At 44.2% G+C, this 13990-nt stretch overlaps 1 long non-coding RNA gene across 1 annotated transcript in view; it reads left to right on the plus strand.

Annotated features, from left to right (window-relative positions):
• LOC128352524 (uncharacterized) overlaps positions 1 to 10959 on the plus strand; it is an 88607-nt gene extending 77648 nt beyond the window's left edge. The window contains exons 4-5 of the long non-coding RNA XR_008320467.1: positions 9176 to 9536; positions 10743 to 10959. This is a non-coding gene — a long non-coding RNA (uncharacterized LOC128352524). The remainder of the gene's footprint in view (positions 1 to 9175; positions 9537 to 10742) is intronic.
• Positions 10960 to 13990: the final 3031 nt, after the last annotated feature.

Below are 13990 nucleotides of genomic sequence, written 5' to 3' on the forward strand. Positions count from 1 at the left end.
TTATGCAAGTGCTTCTGAAGGGTTCAATTAATTCAACTCTACTGCTGCTCATGAAGCGGGGAGGGGATTTGTGACAATTTCCTCCTCCCCTAGAAGTGTTCTGTGTCACCCAAAAATATGCTTCTGAAGGTTCCATGAGTGCTTCTGAAAGAAGGGGAAATGATTAAAAATTGCCCCTCCCCATAAAAGTACTGGTGTAGTATTAGCCCGGAACAATTTCGAAGCACAGGCATTGCACCAGTGCTTTAGGCTGGATGTCAGCCAGTAATTAAAACCGAAAGCTCTTTTCTACCCTAGTAAGTACAGGTGCTTGACTATCTTAGCACATAATCTGAATACCAAGATTTAATCTATGAAGATTTCATAGAAAATTGATAGAGATTTTCAAATACAATTGATTCTACTTACTAGCAAATTCAGTAGCATGATTTAAAATGGTGGAACAATGGGAAGTGATGGGTGGGGTGGGGGAGCAATTTTTCCTCCCCTCCAAAATTTTTGCTCCCCTCCAATTTTTGCTCTCCCCTCCCTCCAAAAGCCCTTTACATTGTATAAGTATGTCCCTGAGGGCTGCACAATCCTCAGGAACATATTTATACAAGTGTAAGGGGCTGTTGGAGAGAGGGGAGATAATGAAAATGGCTCCCCCCTTCCCCTCTGCACCTAGACTACTGCACAAAAAGCTCTCAGTACAGGGATGTTGAAGGCTTTTTGCAGACCTCCTTTCATCTCCAGAGGGCTGCAGATCATGTCAGCCACGGTGAAAGTGTGACAATACAGGGAAGGTAAAATGCACTGTTAAACAACCCTTCCTGCCTTCTCTGTTTATTTCTCACCCCACTCCATCCCACCCCACCCCACCCCACCCCCCACACACTGCTTTTCTGTTTAAAACATTGTGTTGGGGCTTACTAGATGCATTTGCATTGTATTAGACACTAATACATATGTATGTATTATGTCCCCAACCCAGTTATCCAGGCAGGTGGAGCATGCCAACAAATTCTTGTGGTCTGCAGCAGCTACCAGCCCTCCAAATCTGTTAAACAAACCCCTTCAACTATCATGCTGTATCAAAACTGAAGTGACAATAATATTTTTTTCCGATTTAAAGAGCATGCTACCTTAAATGGATTTCCAAGTATGGATTTCCAGTTGCTTGAAGAAGTTGCTCCGGTGGCCTGAAAGCCAAAGCTACTCTCAAAGAAATGCACATACACGCTCAACTTTTCCTTTACATATAATGGAAACATCTCAGTTTGTGACTTTCCAGTTTGAAGGACAGGTAATTTCATAGGAGCTGGTTGCCAGGCCAAACCCAAGCCGCCCTGGAATCTGAAGCAGTGTGGCAAGCCACCACCCCTAAACCTGTGGCACACGCTGCACACCATTCTTCTATCTGCCTCTTCCCCAATCTTTCCCCACTTGGAGTGTGCTCTGTGTGCCACACAGCAATTTCTTCACCCCAATTTCCCCTTACCTGGCAGCAGCAGTTGTCACTGCTTTTCTTCCTTCTCTTGCTCATTCACTTCTGCCTTTGGAAAGGTAGAGAGCAAAGTACACAGCAGAGGGAGGTGTGGAGGAATCCTCTACACTTGCTTCCTCTCCATTATCAAAGGCGGGGGGAAGAGAAGGGAGGGCAGCAGGTCTACTGCCAATGGGTAGGGTAGGGGCAACCACTACCAGTAATGGAAAGCAGTGAAGTAGGTGATCAGTGGGACCCTTGGCATGGGGCACCCTTGTTGTCAATGCCACCAATTTATTTATTTATTATTTAGTTATTAAAATTTTATTATATACCACCTCCTCCAAAGACTCTAGGCGGTGAACAACAATACCAATAACAATTAATTAAAATATAATGATAATCATTATTATTATTATTATTATCATCATCATCATCATCATCATCATCATCATCGTTGTTGTTAAAGGGCAAATGCCTGGTGAAACAGGTGGGTCTTAAGAAGGGCCTTAAAAGCAACCAGGGAGGGAGTTGAATGAATTGGTGGGGGGGGGGGAGTGTTCCAAAGAAGAGGGGCAGCCACAGAAAAGGCCCTCCATGGGCCCAGGCACCACTCACTACACCAGGGCCCGGGACACTAAGGAGGGCCAGCTGAGAAGACCTCACAGTTCGGGATACAACTGGCCAAGAGAGGCAATCCCGGAGATATACAGGTGCTAAGTCCATAAGGGTTTAATTCACCACCTCAGGTGACTGTCTTACTGCACCTCATTAGCAGACTTGCCCTGTTGGTTGCTTCCATGCTGTCCTATTTGTGCAAGCAGATCATTCATATCAGCAGTTAGTTGCAACAGTCTGGCTGGTTGATCATCCAAACCAACTTTGATTATAATTCTTTTATCTTTATAAGGGACTCTGTCCTAAGATATATTACACAAAATGTGTTATATTTAGCCTGCAGTACATCTTAAATTAATGTCCATGTGCACCTTTTTGATTTCAGGAACAAGAATTCAAGCCTGGAAAATATTATTAAAATGTTGCCCTAATGAAATCAAGCTTATACCATTGTTTAGACATTGGCTTTATGTCTGTCTGTTGTGGTCTCTATGGGTGTGTGGTTTTTTAAAAAAAGAAATAATATTTAATTATTCTTCATTACCTTTTTAATAGTGTATTGATAAGAGAAATTCAGAGACTGGGGGTTCACCATGAAATAGTTTTTTTCTTGTATATAAAAAATACAAGACCTAACTCTAAGGCATATGAAATAATATTGTGACTTTGTTTATAATAAACACTTTAAAAGACTGATATTTTCTCTCATAAATACTCTAAGTAGGATGATCTATGATATTTTTAATTTATTCTTGTTTAAAATTTAACCATGCTTTTTTAAAGCATATCAATTTTGTTAATACCATGTAATTAAAACATGTCAGTGCACAGCAAGTTTTAGTCTAAATTAATGACTATGAGAATTATTTTAATTAAATAACCAATTATAGAAAAATCGCAAGCATGAGAGCTGACATTTAAATGAATTTCATTTAAATTGCTTCTTAACATTGTTCCATCTAGGACACTAATGCAAAATGAACTATTGTATCAACATAGATTATCACTATTTTTTTGCATGCACATAATGTATTCATATTCAATCACTGGAACAAAGCAGAATATTTTTGTATTGATCTGAAGCTTCTATTAACAAAATACAACAAAGTGAGCTAAGTAGAGGCAGAAAAACATCATAATTCTCCTATCCGTCCTGCTGCATTTCCCTTGCTTTAATATGTCCTTCAATGTTTGTTTCCTCTCTTCCATTTACATTTGTGTCTTCTTGATTATACAGAATGAATACTGAAATAGTGCTTGTTAGTTGAGGGGTCTTAGTTAAGTAGTTTGAGTGTGCAGGAAAAAGCAACATGAAAAAATAAGATCTTTCCAAGAAAATTGTTTTATTTCTTTCATTCATAAAATATTCTGAGAAATGGTAGTTTGTCCTGTTAACAGTAGAAGATAAATTTAAAAACAGAGCTAGACTACACATAATATACATGATAGGACCCATGTCATACTTGTGACCCTGCTGTGTCATAATTATCCAAGGCTTTCTCGCTGAGATTACTATGGTTTTTCTATTTCATGCCCTGCATTTCATTGCCATTTCCTTCCACAGCCGAAGTCATAAGACCAGCAGACATGTTTGCAAAACTGTAGAAAGCACATAGAACACCATAGTCTGATTAGATCATAGGGGTCAATTTAGACACCTTGAATGTGTAAAGCATGGCTTGCACTAACCATAGTTTAGAACTCAGACCATGTGCAGCAGGCAAACCATGGTTTAGAATTGTTTGACAGCTTTTGGTTTCCATCCTCCCAGCACTCAGCTTCACAAGTCACTACCATTTCCATAGTGCAGCAATCTCTGGAGATGTATTGATGGCTGTAATTGTAATTTAGAAATCAGACACCACCGTTAATATAGACCATGGATTCTAAACCCCATTCAAACCACAATCAAATGAGCCATGGGTAAAGCCTGCAGGGCTTCTGCAGGGAGAGGAGGCTTGACCCGCTCTTCCTGCAGATGATCCAGCGCCGAGCCCTGGGCGGCCAATCAGCCACCCACACGACTACCGGCTCCATCACAGAGCCAGTAGGGGTGGTGGGGATCGTGGGCCGCCTGACTTGGAAGTCCCAGCTTGCCCTGCATGAGTGTGCAAGGCATGCTGGGAGGCTTGTTGTAGCCTCCCAGTCGGGGTCTACTCATGAGTCGCCGTGGCGTGGAGCCGCACCATGGGAACTCATGATCAGATAAACAGGGTTAGCGGAGCACTCACTCTGCTAACCTCATTTAAGGGTGGGGATACTTTCTGTTGTTTGCTGCCAGGAGCTGCGTGGCTCCTGTTGCAGCACACGGCCACAAGAAAATGGGCTAGGCTCCCATAGCCCTCTTTCCTGCAGTCATGAGAATTGCCTCCATGTCTGATGCTGATTTTTCAGCAAGACCATGGTTTGTCAATTCATTGAGGCTATTCTCATGACCACTGGAAAGCTGACTAAGGGAGGCTAGCCCACTTTTCAGTGGCCATGAGAACCACTGGGATCGTGGGATCGCCCAGTGGCTAGTCCACTTAATCCCCCCTCCTCTAAAATGAGGTTAGCAGTGTGAGTGCTCCACTAGCTCCATTGTCCTGATCATGAGTGGCCATGCTGTGGCTCCGCACCGCAGTGACTCATGAGGAGACCCCCGACCAGGAGGCAACAACAAAGCTTCCCACATCGGGGGTCTCCCCAGAATGCCCTCGCTCTCCACCGCCCCAACCGACTCCATGATCGAGCCAGTAATTGTGTAGACGGCCGATCCAGCCACCCAGAGAGGGCAGAGTGCTCATGTGTGGTGAGAGCGGGCCAAGCCCACTCTCCCCACCAAACCTTCCTCCACTCTCTGAGATGAGTTATTGGCCGCATTCACAAGTAACGTGGAACTATGAGTCTGCTCCCCACCTCACCCCCACTCTCCTGTCTGAATTCAGACATACCGGTAATGGAGAGCAGGATCTTTGTACAGTGGTCCCTCGACTTACGAAGATAATCCGATCCAAACGCACGTTCGTAGGTCGGAATTTTCGTAAGTCGAAAAGCGCATCCACGGAGGTCCGGAACACTCGTAAGTCGAGGAAACCGCATCTAAAAATTCGTAGGTCGAGGAAGCCGCATCTAAACCGGCAACGACTTCCGGCATTTTTTGTCGTTCGTATGTCGAAACATTCGGATGTCGAGTGCTTCGTAAGTCGAGGGACCACTGTAGTCAGGGACTGGGGGATCACAATGACTTGCCTCAGGGAGACTGCAGAGAGGAGGGGGGACTGGCTGTACAGTTTCCTTCTTTCATGAAAGACAGCCTGCACAGCCTATCACAGCTGGTGAGAAGGAGGAGCTTCCTCCCTCAACTCTGGTTCCAGACAGTCAAGCCTGCAGTTCTGCATCTGAACGTATCATCGAGCCAGGTCTCACAATCAGTGAGACCCGGTTTAGCAGGGTGAGCGGGGAGAGCAGGCTAAGCCCACTCTTCCCGCACACAAGTAGGGAGGGAACCCTGGGCGGCCAGATCGGCCGCCACACGATTACCGGCTCCGTAACAGAGCCGGCAGGGGCTGGGGAGCTTGGGGGGCACGTGGCCCCTGGAAGCTCCCATATGCCCTGCGCAAGTGCACAGGGCATACTGGGGAGACCCCCGGAGCCGGGAAGTGGCTTTTTGCCTCCCCTCCGGGGGTCTCCTCGTGAGTAGCTGCGGCACAGAGCCATGCCGTGGCTACTCACAATTGGAAAGCCCGAGTTTGCGGAGCGCTCACTCCGCAAACCCGGGCTAAGGGGAGGGCTAAAAAAGCGGGCTAGCCGCTTGTAAGCCACTGGGCTCACCTGCGAGCCCGGTGGTTTACACAATCAGCCCAAATCGGGCTACGCTCTCCTAGCCCAATTTTTGCTGATCGTGAGAATAGCCCCATCAGCTGTGGCAAACCTTGGGTTGGAGCAGCAAAACTCACTTAAACCCAAGGATTCAGTTTCACGTGAGAAAGTGTGAGGCTGGTCTCAAATCCATGTGCCTCCAAACAAACATTTGACATGGACAGAAAGCCCAAACCAATCCTGGCTTATATACACATGTCCACTGTGTATCCTAAGTGTTTGGGGACATGGGGACCCCTCCTTCATCCATTATATGTTACCACGGCCAGCACTGGTCAAACACTGCTATGCTCACAATGCTGCTAGAAGTGTGGAGGAGCTCTCTATTCTGGAGCCCAGCTGAAATAAGTAGGGCATGAAGAGATTCAAGTAAATCTTAAATCGACTGCTGATACTTCCTTTCTCCTCAAATAATCTTTACTGTAGCTTTAAAGCAGAAAAGAGAAAAGAGGCTCCTTGCTTCCTCCCGCCCCCATTGATTAACCAGTAATGTTATGTATAAATAATGCATCTGACAGTATGGCAGTCCACTTGGGATATTATGGCATTTACTACAAAATAGGATGCAACATGCAAGTGAGCAACACAAGCAAATTAAACATCTTTCCTTGGTAACTTTAGCATTTTTATTAGGTAATAAACTTCACAGTGAGGTGGGGAGGGAAACAAATGTAGATATTTTCCACAATATTAACCTTAATCTAGCATTATCTAGAGGGACGACATAATATTTTATATTATTTAAACCATATTGTAAAACCCTCTTCAAAACCAACTAATACCCATCTTGTTCTCTTTTGCTTGGATGTTTCCCCAGAGACTGATCACAGTGCAAATCCCTGAGTATAGTAAATATTTGTAAATGTTTAATTTCTGTATGCCTTTTACTGGCTAAATCACTCATATTATTAGCAGAAAAACCCATAGCAAATGGTTTTCTCTTCACTAATATTTCAACCATAAATTGTTTAAAATGATTCCATGTTGGGAATTGATTCATTTCCGAATTAGGAAACAATCCAGCCGCATTCACATCCCACATGTGCTGTGTAACCACAGATATGCACCTACTCAGAGGGTTCCTGTGCTGAAAAGCATGCATGTTGGGAACCTGAATTCAGCAGGATACAGCAGCATGAGTTGGTTATCAATGCAGACCCAACAGCCTGCCTCATCAAGTGTTATCACCATAGCCCTGCTGTTGAAGCACATCATTGATGGCCTGAGAGGTATTCTTATTATTTATTATTCTTATTATTTATTACATTTATAGACCACCCCATCCAAAGGCTCAGGGTGGTGCACAACAAGTTTAAAAAGACATTAAAATAAACACCATTTAAAACACACTGCTTAAAACAATATAAAAACAATTCTAAAACAATTCAAAACCATTGAAAACCAATATTTAGGGCTCTCTTAAAGGCCAACAGCGAGCCTAAACTGCGGATATCTGCCAGGAGTGCATTCCATGGGCCAGGGCCAGCTACAGAGAAGGCCTGGCTCCGAGTCGCCACCAGACATGCCAGTGGTAACTGGAGATAGACGTCTCCAGATGACCTCAACATGCGATGGGGATCATACAGAAGAAGGCACTTTCTAAGGTAGTCAGGACCCAAGCTGTTCATGGCTTTAAAGGTAATAACCAGCACTTTGTATTTTGCCCAGAAACATATCAGCAGCCAGGGGAATTGTTTTAAGATAGGCATAATTTGGTCTCTCCGGGTTACCCCAGAGACCACCCTGGCTGCCGCCATTTTGAACTAACTGAAATTTCCAAACTGTGTACAAAGGCAGCCTCACGTAGAGCGCATTGCAATAGTCAAGCCTGGAGGTTACCAGCTGCCCCCTTATATTTGCTGCCCCCTTATATTTGGGCAAATGAATCTGTACATATGGGACATTGGAGTGTCATTGACAAATTGTCTGTGTCACACAGCAGTGTGTGTGTGTGTGTGTGTGTGTGTGTGTGTGTGTGTGTGTGATGTTTAATGGAATACTAGCCATGGTGTGTAATGTGGTGCTGAAATCCCCTGAGAGAACTGGATGCTGCCCACATGCATATACTGAACCCCCACATGCACATGCATGGGGGGGGGCATGATCAGGAGTCACCCAAGAGATGGTTTAGATCTGCCTGTTCTGGATGGGGTTACACTCCCCCTGAAAGATCAGGTACGTAGCTTGGGAGTACTCCTGGGTCCAAAATTCTTTCTGGTTTCTCAAACTGAGGCAGTGGCCAGAAGTGCTTTTTATCAGCTTTGGATGATACATCAGATACATCCATTTCTGGAGGCAAATGAGCTTAAAACAGTGGTGCATATCCTGGTAACCTCCAGGCTTGACTACTGAAATGTGTTCTACGTGGAGCTGCCTTTGTACACCTATTTTAAAAGAGCTACACTGGCTGACAATATGTTTCTGGGCAAAATACAAAGTGCTGGTTATTACCTATAAAGCCCTTAACAGCTTGGGTCCAGGGTACCTAAGAGAGCACCTTCTTCATCATGAATCCTGTCACCTATTACAATCTTCTGGAGAGGTCCAGTTGCAGTTGCTGCCAGCTCTTTTGGTGGTGAGCAACTTGGGATGGGGCCTTCTCTCTGGCTGCCTCGGGGCTTTGGAACAAGCTCCCTGTCAAAATAAGAGTATCTCCTTCTCTGTTTACTTTTAGGAAGACCTTCAAGATGCATCTGGTTTCACAGGCTTTTAACTGAAATCAATTTAAAACTGTTTAATTTGTTTTTATCAGGCTGTTTTTATTGTATTTTGTAAATTTTAACTGTTTTTACTCTATTTTATATTGTGCTTTAAACTTTGTACACTACCTAGAGATGTACATATCGGGCGGGATAAAATATGATAAATATACAGAGTGCTGGGCAAAGTGGATATATAATCATTCTACACATGGTTATGGTGCATGCAAACTGAAAGCTCATTCTTGCACTGAAACATGTTTTGAAGTTGTACACCTGAGCAAACTGTTAGCCAGCCCTATAGAACATCCTTTCCCAAAGGCCCAAGCTTTAATATGGCCCAGGGATTGTTTGGCTAAGTATTCAACAGTAGCCGTTGAAGTGGCAAGGTGTCTCTTATCAGTGTAACACATTCCACATTTTAAAATATATTTTATCCCATGTATATTGTACTAAATATCAAATCAAGTTTTTATTAATAGTCCACAGACCTTCAAGATACTATACTATTATCCATTTTGAATCTTTCTAGAATGTTAAGAAGAGCAGAACAAAATTAGTACTGTAGCAATTGGCCTTCCCTTACCCTAAAGAGTGAACCTGAAGTGAACCCTGTCCCAACTGACAGGCAGTGACCTCTGGGGATCAGCCACTCAGCACACGGTGTCTGGGACCTGGAGGGCCTGGCGGCAGGAAGTGGAGGACATCTTTGTGCTCAGAAGGAGCTAGAAGGAAGATGAGAGAGGACAGGCAGAAGGCTGAGTGAGCCGCAGCAATGTAGCTTTTGCTGCCTCATGATCAAAAGCTTGCCTGAAGAGCTCTCATGGAAGAACATCTGCAGGTCCTTGAGAGACAGAATTGCAGGAAGCCTGAAATCTCTCCTGGAGTTTGGGGTGAGTTTCAAGGGAGAAGGAAGCCAGGGCTTTGGGGCTTCTGAAGGGTTAGCGAGGGAACAGTTTGTTAGCGCATGTTAGATGTCTTTCTTTTTGTGCTATGCACATCCTTACAAATGGTTTTTTGTGTTTTTATATGTAATGTAACAAATCAAGGCAAACATGAGCTAATACCCTTTTCCAACTAGGGCATTGTAAAAGTCTCTGTAAACTCTCAAGGGGGCTTTTTGAATTTTCTTGCATTTATATTCTATGCAACTGAATAACCACGATTTTTAAAGTATGCCACCCCAATATCATCTAAGGGTGCTTTTTGAAGTATTTCTGTAGTTACTGAGTGTTTCTTTTACCTGTAGCCTAAAGCTGAGAGAGACTCAGACTGAAGCAGTATGTAATATTTTGAATAAAGCTTTTCTCTTTTTGTTCTTTGGACTTTACCTGCCTCTGAGTGGAGTTTTACCTCAGGAAAAGGGGTTTTACTCTGGTGCAAACATGCCTCAATGTTAATTGCTCAGCAACCTACCAAGTATTCTCACCACGTAGAAGGGTTTTTGTATTTTTTCCATTGGTAAAAGGAGAGTCTCCCTGGATAATCACCCAAATCCAAGGAGGGCTTAAGCTCTGTAATTAGGGTGTGGTGGCAGCATATTTTCTACCAGTTTAAATTTAAAGGAACAGCCTTTGTTGATCAAACATGGAGGGAATGGATCAGCATTTTTCTTTCCCCCACATGGGTTTGCTCTGAGACAAAGGCTGGGCTTAAATCTGCTATTCACTGCAAGTACATAGATGGTTTGTTTGTTCTGTGTTTAAACAGAGACTGGAGTTTAAAATTTTAAACAGGCTGTAGTTACCAGAAAATGAAGCTTGTTTTTTTCAGTCCAAAGTAAATCCCAGAGCCACAATCTAAAACAGTGAAGTATATTGAATCCCACTGAAATAAATGATTTTAAGACACATAACTAGTTTTTTTTTATTGTGATCATCAAAGATAATAATGCATTTCTTGAGCCACAGCAAATCATATGCCCCCAGATTCTAAAAGAAGTAATGGTCACAATGGTATTTGATATTTAAGCATGTACTGGTCAAAACATGCAAATAAATACAGAAAGTTTATTTCTCACTGGCAGTAAAGCATGTCACTTTAAAAAAAAAATCTGATCTTTTTAGTTCTTAGTAAGCTTATCTTTTCTGCATCCATAGGTTTCCCAGTACACAAGTCAAGCTCCCCCAGTGCTATCCTTCATCTCCAGAAAATGAGGGATACTTCCTAGGTACAAAATAAGAGGGTAAAATGCCAAATGGAAGTTGTTTGTATGCAGCAAAGAGCAGCAGTCTTCAACCATAATAAAGAGCTATCAATTAATTTTGTTGTAACTGTATGCACCTGTGAACAACTGTTTAATTAAAGAAGCAAACAGAAATCTCTCACAATAATGCTTCAAATTGCTTGCATTTATGCGACTCAATTAGCTGGAGTGGATAAATATAATTGGAAGGCTGCCATGTGGACTTTCAGAATAAAGAGAAAACACAACTGGGGAGACACAAAAGCAGTGAGGAAGATACAGACTGACAAACATGAATAGTTTTCTAATAGCTTCCTTCTATGAGCTGCTGTGCTGGAAAATAAATATGTAGGGTGGGGCATGACTGAGGTATCATGTGCCAAGTTACAACCTGAGATCCTTGCACTGTCATTGTGTGAACTGCCCATGGAACTACAAGAAGATTGCTAAGGCAGTGCTGCATGGGCAAAATCCTGCATGCTCAGAAGTGGTACAACATGATAGCTCCAGTACAAAGCTAATCAGTAGTACTGAATTGGTCTTGTCTCAAGGTCAAGTCCAACTTCAGAACAGGACTATATCATTTTGTGCTGCCTACTTCCCTGAGTAGTAGAAATATTCCCGGGTGATGTAGTCTTTTGCAAAGTCGGTGCCCTTGCAAGGGGATAGCATTTAAGATGTACATTACATGAAGACTCAGCGGTGCATCATTGTTGCTCTGCTGCGATTCCCAATGGCAGTAGTGGCAGAGCAGCAATAAAGCACAGCTGAGAGAGCACAGAGCCTCTCACAGCTCCATAGCCAATGAGAATGAGCCCTTGGATGGCTTGCAAGCTGTGAATAGATGTCCCTCTTCAATGGGTGGTATGCGGTGTGGTATGTCAGCCAATGTTTTTGTCATATATATTTATAAATATATAAATTGAACACATGGGGTTGCAGATAGATACCGAGTACTAGTCTGTAGCAGCCTCAGTTTCCCCAGAGCAGCAGCATACAGTATATGTTGCAGTCCCCCAATATGGACAAGGAGCTCCTCCCTACCACTTTTGTGGCCCTACCTGGCAGTGGGGAGGGCAAAGCCAGTTCAGCAACGGTAGCATTCAGACACATAGATCATGGCTTGACTGCTGGAATTTGTCTCAGCAGCAAGAAGGGTGGAGCCAACAGAAAAAAGAGGTGGGACCTCCTCATATGAAACCTCCTTTCTCTTTCATGGCACGAGAGAATATTTTTACATTGAGTCTGGTTGCCCTACTTCTTTATGTGGTGAGAAGTTCCAGGGGGCTACAGGGCCGTGGATTGGGATTTCCTTGGAAGCAAAGTCACTGCAGTCGCAGACTGCCTTTATGGTATATCGTGGCTTGAGCTTTGGATGAAGACAGAAGGTAGTAAGTCATACTTACAAGTCAGCAACAGGTTTCATCAGAAAGGCCAAATCACGCATCCTGGGATGGTGCAGCTTTCTGACTTTGCTGCTCTGTTCCAGGCCTCTTTCTAAAATGCTTCACTGAGTCTCTCCCTCCAGCAAGCAGCCTGCGCTTTTTACACTGACTAACACAAAATGTGGAAGAGGATGGGGAAAGGGGGTGGCGGTCATCCTACACCTTCCCCTGAGATTCTCCCTGAAGGTGGGAAATATGTGCTGTTGTCATATTTTTCCAATGGCCCTCTTTAGGACGAGGGCCATCTAGGATCATATAGGGCCATTAGAAACACATTGAGGCTATTCACATGAGCGGGCAAAAATGGCTGGGCTCCCTTAGCCCAGGTTTGCATGCTTGCATGCATAACCTCAATAAGGCTATTCACACGAGCGTACAAAAAAGGGCCTAAGGGAGCTCAGCCTGGTTTTGCATGCTCGTGTGAACCAGTGAAATCGGGATCGATCCCAGTGGCTACACAGCAGCACACCCACCTAAGCAGCCTCCCTGCTAAATGAGGTTAAGGGAGCGAGCGCTCCCTTCACTGCATTTTCCTAATTGTGTGTCAGCCATGGCTGCTTGCAGCCATGGCTGGCACACATAGGGGGAGTGGGGGTCCCAGTAATGCACCACGCATTCATGTGGTGCATTATTGGGGTTCGGCGGGGTGGGGAGATGCGATGCGCAGCAGGGCATCCTGGCACCCCAACCCTGGGAGCTGCAGTGGGAGTCACTGCTCATCTGAACAGGTGATCTAGGGACTTTGTACAGATTGTCTGCAGGGAAGGTAGGCTGAAACCGCCTTCCCTACAACCTGCCCATGAGCTCTTCCCACAGATTGTGAGAAGAGCTCTACTGTCTAAATCTCTTCACCCATTAACCAGCAATTAAACTTACAAAAATATAGCTAGCCAGCTCAGTACCTCCATTCCACAACAGATCACCTGGTCCAGGAGGGGGGTGGGGAACCAGCCCAGCAGAAAAGGAAAATCTCAACAAAGAATTGGGCCTCCAGATTCCATGTCTCTGGGATAGCACTCAGGTTAGGGAAGAGGACTGAAGCAAGTACCTCCTATTAAAGCCCTCAAATCATCCTGAGAACTTCTTGTTGCCCCTCTCAACTTATCGTTCCCCATCTTAAATTAAAGCAGCAGAGACACATCCTGCTGGGAGCCAGACAAATGTCCTTTCCACTACCTATGGGACTGCTCAGTGTTCAGCTGCATGGTACTACCAAGGGGAATCTTGATCTCGACCTCCTCGACCTCTTCAGGTAGACTGATGAAGGACCTTGGCACATACATCCTTACCAACTATTTTGCTGACTATCTGTAAAATTCACTTGCACTGATTACATTCTATACAGCAAAACTACTTTCACAAGCCTTAGCTTGGTAAGCAGATGTGACTAGCTCTCTAGGAATGTAAGCTGGCCAACATGATTGCGTCTATAAACTAGGGCAATCTATGTTGGAGATGGAGTTCCAGTGCATCAAACTTTTGCACCAACTATCCTAATGACCACTAGGGACATTGGGAGTAGAGGTAGTTAGTGAGGGTCTCCTTACCCTGTCCCTGCTTTACCTCTACTCAATGATCCCTGCCTTGACTCCTCGGGTATTTCCTGTGGGGAGCCAGTCCTCTTCCTTTCCTCTTAGGGAGTAGATGGAAACATATATATCTCTCTCTACCTATTCATTATGTAGCCTTTAGACAGGGCTAGGTCTTTCCTATCCAA

This window comes from Hemicordylus capensis, chromosome 3 (assembly GCF_027244095.1).
Source record: "Hemicordylus capensis ecotype Gifberg chromosome 3, rHemCap1.1.pri, whole genome shotgun sequence".
Lineage (NCBI taxonomy): Eukaryota > Metazoa > Chordata > Lepidosauria > Squamata > Cordylidae > Hemicordylus > Hemicordylus capensis.